General features: G+C 44.8%; 1 pseudogene; it reads left to right on the top strand.

Moving 5' to 3' along the window:
• The first annotated feature begins 818 nt into the window (after positions 1-818).
• LOC120300886 lies at positions 819-5701 on the top strand (annotated as a pseudogene).
• The last annotated feature ends 345 nt before the right edge of the window (positions 5702-6046 follow it).

The raw sequence follows: 6046 nt of genomic DNA, 5'->3' as shown, positions 1-6046 counted from the left end.
TTTTAGAAGTCCTCTAACCCAATTAGACCAATCAATCAAAGTTGCCACGCTCCTGCTGGGCCTGACCATGCCCCAGTTTCTTTTTGGTCTCAGCCCAGAAGAGACGTGGAACTTTGTCTCCCAAATATAACTTAGGAGGACAGGTAGTATTATTTCATTCATGGATTCTTCATTCCTTTTTTGGTGAACTAGTTAGTTTACATTTCAGCATTGCTCTCCTTGCCTGGCGAGTTTTTCTACCGCTGACCAGCTGATCGTCGCGATCGCCGCTTTTTGCGCAGCACGGCGATCACATCCCCTTGCTTACAGCCTTCCCAGGCTCCTTCAGTTGATTTCTGCCAGATCTTTATCCTACGGTTTCCTTTACAGCTCAAAAACTTTGTATTTACACTCTCCGGTTTTCTTTTCTTGCTCGGACTGTCGCGGGTGCCATTTTGAGGCTCGCCACGCGATCATGCCTTTTTTCCTGATATTTTACCGTATATTCCGGCGTATAAGATGACTTTTGAGAGCGTTGAAACAGGCGCCGAACTCAGGGGTCATCTTATATACCGAGTCATCTTATATGCCGGAAATAAGATAGTTTCCGGTGTATAAGACTACTTTCTAGGCATGCGACTCGGCGTCGATCGTCTTACACGCTGGAAATAAGGTAGTTGTCGGCGTATAAAATGACTTTCTAGGCATGCGACTCGGTGTCGATCGTCTTATACGCTGGAAATACCGGTAGTTTCCGGCATATAAGACGACTTTCTAGGCATGCGACTCGGCATCGATTGTCTTGCGACTCGGCGTCAAACTTGGGGGTTGTCTTATACGCCGGGTCACCCTATACGCCGGAATATACGGTACTTGCTCCTTGCCGGTTATCTTTCCTGACAGTGTGGGCCATCTGGACAGTTGGGGGGGGGGGGCTTTCTCTCAAAAAAATTTTTTTGATCAACGAGGGACAGCCTCTCACTGGGGATATAGGGGCTCCTATATCCCTCATTGTGTCCAGGCCCTTTTTCTTCTCCATTACAGACGCCATTTTAGGCCACCACGTGGCTGGCAAGGGGAATTTCTGAATCAATTTTCTTTTGCTTTCTCAATCTTACTCTGCATTGTGCAGGTTCATCTGTCAGTTCTCAGTTATTATCTGTACTTTTGCCTTAAATATATAGTGTTAAGCACCTTCCACATTCCTGCCTGCTAGATTGCTCTAACAAATCAGTTATAATAAATTGGGTTGTTTCTTGCCTTGCCTGTTCCGCTGTCTGCATCTAGTGGACTGGCAATTGCTGTCCTAGCCACCACTAAGTGAGACACGAGGGTCCCCCATTAAAAAAATAAAATAAAATAATAATAATAAATAATAATAAACATAAATAATAATAACTCATTTGTTTACAGTACTAAAAACCAAGGACACTGGACAATTGAAAGGGGAGAGGACAGCTCCCTGGGTGACGCGCGACTTATATCGCACAGTGTGACTCCGCGCTTAACGGCGGGTCGGATTTCACAGACACTCGTGTAGGCCTGTACCACCTAGATGGGCCGTAGCCTCATCTCCTGCAGACCAGGACAGCTCCAGAGATCTGCTAGAAAACTCCTGTTTTTATTCAACATGGCGGATAACACCGTTCCACAGGCTTCCACTTCCAGTGGAAATAAGAAACACAAGTCGCCCAACCAAGAAGCGCCTGCAAAGGTCAAGGCCAAGACTAAACGGGCCTCTAAGGTGGCCGAAAAACAGGCAGGTAACAGGCATGGGGTGTTGGAAAGACCATTTTCCAATGCCCAACAACGTGCAGCGGAGGTCCAACCTGCCTCCACTTCCCCCCCCCCTTACATCTACAACTGAGGGTCCATGCCACTCACTCTTTGTATGGGTTTGGTCCCCCGAACAGGTCCTAGAACAGTGTCCCTTACTTGGATTCAGCAGGGATCATCTTTCTCTCTTTGAACAGGATCTGAGGATGCAGGTCCAAGATCCGGGTCCAGGCACCGAACTCATCCCTCCCTCAGTAGCTTGTGGAACCCCAGGGAGTTTCTCCCTTATGGGTCCACCTCAGATCCCATCGGCATCTTTAACTCTGACAACGGCGAGCCTCCGGTCCCCAGAACAACCTTCATTCACCGCCCAGCTCCAGGCCATGATTTCGCAGGCAGTGGCTTAAGCCATGGCCTCTTCTGTGAGGACCCCACCGGTCCCAGGGCCGTCAAGCCCCCCTCCATCTGCGGGGACTGCACGGCCCAGGGATTATGATTATGTGTGCCTTGTTTGTGGAGCTACTGTGGCTGTATTTAAAGAATATAACTTGAGACGGCACTATGAGACGAAACTTCAGGACAAGTACAAAAACTTGAACATGGAGTAGAAGGCACAGAAGGTGGAAGACTTGAAAAAGAGCCTGATGTCATGGCAGCATATGTTCACAAAAGCAAAATCACAAAGTGAAGCTGCTGTGAAAGCTAATTTTATAATGGCAGAAGAGATAGCTAAATCAGCCCGGCCATTTACAGAGGGGGAGTTTTTGAAGCGCTGCATGATTGAAGTGTGTGAAGCCTTGTGTCCAGACCAAAAACAAGCTTTTTTGAATGTAAGCCTAAGCAGAAATACTGTTGTTAATCGGATATGTGAGCTTGCCACTGATTTACAAGGACAATTGGTTGAAAAGGGAAAAGAATTTATTGCTTATTCCCTTGCTGTGGATGAGAGGCACTGACGTCTCTGACACAGCACAGCTGACAATCTTCATCCGTGGAGTGGACTCAAGTTTATGCATTATGGAGGAACTTCTGGCTATAAAATCAATGCATGGCACTACCACCGGAAAGGACATATTTGAAGCAGTATCCAAAAGTATAAATGATATGAAACTGCCCTGGGACAGTTATAGGACTCACAACAAATGGAGCACCTTCAATGTGCGGGGAAAAGAGTGGATTAATAGGAAGGATGTGGGAAAACATGAAGAGCGAGAATTGCACAGATGAGCTGACAGCGTATCACTGCATCATACATCAAGAAGCACTAGACGGCAAAGCCCTGAAAATGGAACATGTAATACACACTCTGACACAGACAGTTAACTTTATAAGAGCCAGAGGTTTAAATCACCGTCAATTTAAGTCTTTTCTTGAAGACATAAATTCTGAACTTGGTGATCTCCCTTATCACACAGAAGTGTGATGGCTAAGTCGAGGGAAAGTGCTCAATAGATTTTTTTGAATTGCATATGGAAATCTGTCAGTTTATTGAAAGCAAAGGAAAAGACTCCACAGCATTGCGGGATGAAAAGTGGCTGTGTGAATTAGGTTTTCTATGTGACATTACTAATTATCTCAGTGCACTAAACCTTCAGCTTCAGGGACAGGACCGTGTGATCACAGACATGTACGATGCTGTGAAAGCTTTTCAAGTAAAGCTGTGACTGTGGGAGACTCAGATGCAGCAAGGAAACTTGAGTCACTTTCCCAGTTGCCACAATAAAAAACCAAGTCTCCACCACTGTGTTCTCAAGTGCTCAGTTTGCTGATAAACAGAGCACACTTCAGATGGATTGTTGATTTTGAAAGACAGAAATTCAGTTTTGGACTGCTCAGCAATCCATTTTCAGTCAAAGTGGAGAGCGCAGTTGTAAATATCCAGATGGAGCTGACAGAACTCCAATGTAATAGCACGCTGAAGGGAAAGTACGATTCTGTAGGACCTGCACTGTGCTGGTCCAAAGCATATATTAGCTTAAGTACTGTGTTAGAGCATTTAACATTTAAAGGATTAAAATCTGTATCCTTAAAAGAACTGTATATTAGAGCATTTAGCATTTAAAGGATTAAACGCTAATTCCTTAAGAGATGGCTTATGGGGAATCTAGTCTAGCTGTTAGTCAGACCCATTTCTTATCTAGTCAGTGGGAGGGGCCTCAAACTTTATGACTGTACTTCCTGGCTAAGTGTATGTAAAAGCCATCGTGTAAGACAGACACAAGGTTTCTGTGCTCTATAAGAAATATGGGGTGAATCTACCTTTAATATTTCACACCACAAGACGGAGAGATTATGACACCTTCATCAGAAGAACTCTTCTTGACTGTAAGTTATTGTTTGAGATTCCTGAAGAATAAATAATCTGAATATTAGTCCGTCTTTGGAATTTATCTGTCTGAGAAAAACAGCAGACCTCTTCTTTGGACCAGAACACGCACAGTTCATCCCTGAAACAATGCCCCAACTCCGCCTACAAGCTGCTCGAATGCTCTGCATGTTTGGGAGTACATACCTCTGTGAGCAACTTTTCTCTGTCATGAAGGTGAACAAAAAGCACACACAGAAGCCTGCTCACGGATGCACACCTCCACTCTATCCTGAGAGTATCCACAGCTCAAAACCTAACGCCAAACATGGATGAACTTGTAGCCAAGAAAAGAGGCCAAACATCCAGTTTGGACAAAATGGCATGAGAACTAAAAAGCTCATGTTTTTCTTTGTTTAAAATTTGTTTTTTTGCAGATTTATTTGAAATAAATTATTTATTTGTTCATATTTGAAATTTTAATCCTTTTTGCCCCACTTCTTAGACATAATACACTTCTGAACTAATACGATACAATAGTCTTACATGCAACTGGCCCTTTGAAGACAACCATGATGCCGATGTGGCAAAAGTTTCCAGGAAGCCGTTTCCTCCAAGTCCAACTTCTTCTGCCTTGAAAGATCTCTGGAAAGGAGCAGGAGGTGGCAGGGAAGCTGTATGAGGGAAGGCTGCTCCAACAAGCCAGCATCCTTACCATGCATGATTGGAAATGGGGATTCCCTTTCAAGAAGGGACAGCCTCCCTCATGCAGGACTGGGAAATGCTGCTCCCCTGCCGCCTCCTCTTGCTTTCCAGAGATCTGTCAAGGCAGAAGAAGGAAACTCTACACACACACACACACACACATTCCAAGCTTGGAGACTAGGAGGCTATCCACATCTGAGCTAGCAAACTACCAATCATGCCTGAGCTTGGGAAGAAGGCCCTTTCCATCCTCTGTGGATAAAAGTCCCCAAACTTGGAATACAGTGTGTATGCGTGTGCATGCACACATGCTTGGCTGCCAGAAGTTTGGGGAGGTGAAGAGCTTGTGGGGCAACGAGTTGTCCCTACATCAAGTTAGCCGGTGCAACTTGTTCTGTCCTGACCCAGATATCTCGAATCAGCTGCGCTGAGTGAGCAGCATTGAGCTGGCCACGCCCACCTGGCCACACCCACCCGGCCCGTTGAGGGCAACCATAATATTGATGCGGCCCTCAATGAAATTGAGTTTGACACCCCGGGTTTAAAGGCTTACTTTTGTTGAAACAGGGCTTTCAAACAGTGACCTCACTTCTGCATTCCCCCCCCCCGAAACTGGCATGACATTGTAGTCCCTCCCCCAAAACTGTTGAATGGATTTAAGACTATAAGGAGACATTGATTGATACATGCTGAACATCTTGTCATCTGCCCTTCCCAGAAGTATTTTTTGATTGGTCAGCAGATAGTAGGGGCAATGTTTAACTTAAATGAGTGATAAATACAATTTACCCAAACCAGTAACTATGAAAAAATGAAAAAAATCAAAATTTCAAAATACATGTAAACATATCCTTTATAAAACTTCTTCCATCCCAACATCCCAACAAGCTAGGACTTAAAGGCTAGACCGTAGACTGCCCTTTATAGACTGTCAGATGGACAGCTAACACTTTCAAGACCCAGAGTCCTCCATTTTGTTATGCAAGTTTCTAGTCAGTTAATTTTTGGAGATGAAGTTTCCCCCCCCCCCCAATTCAAGGGAAAAAGCTGCAGAAAGATATTCACTCCTTGCTTGCTTAGTTCTTCTACTCTTCAGCCTGGAGTCGGGATAAATTTTTTTTAGAGAGATAGAGATTGGAAATCTCAGTCCAAGCCCGCGTCCATGTCGTGAGAGATAGTAACAGGACAAAATAAGGGATTGCTAGGAGCAGGTGAAGTTACATGAGGCCTTGTGCCACAGGATTATTATGGTAGCCATGAAGGCCAACCTGGATCACCCAG

Source organism: Crotalus tigris, unplaced genomic scaffold, assembly GCF_016545835.1.
Source record: "Crotalus tigris isolate CLP2741 ecotype Arizona unplaced genomic scaffold, ASM1654583v1 scf7180000024361.1375286210:1436186, whole genome shotgun sequence".
NCBI lineage: Eukaryota > Metazoa > Chordata > Lepidosauria > Squamata > Viperidae > Crotalus > Crotalus tigris.
Note: the sequence above shows the minus strand (reverse complement) of the source record. Positions and strands in the feature narration are given on the sequence as shown.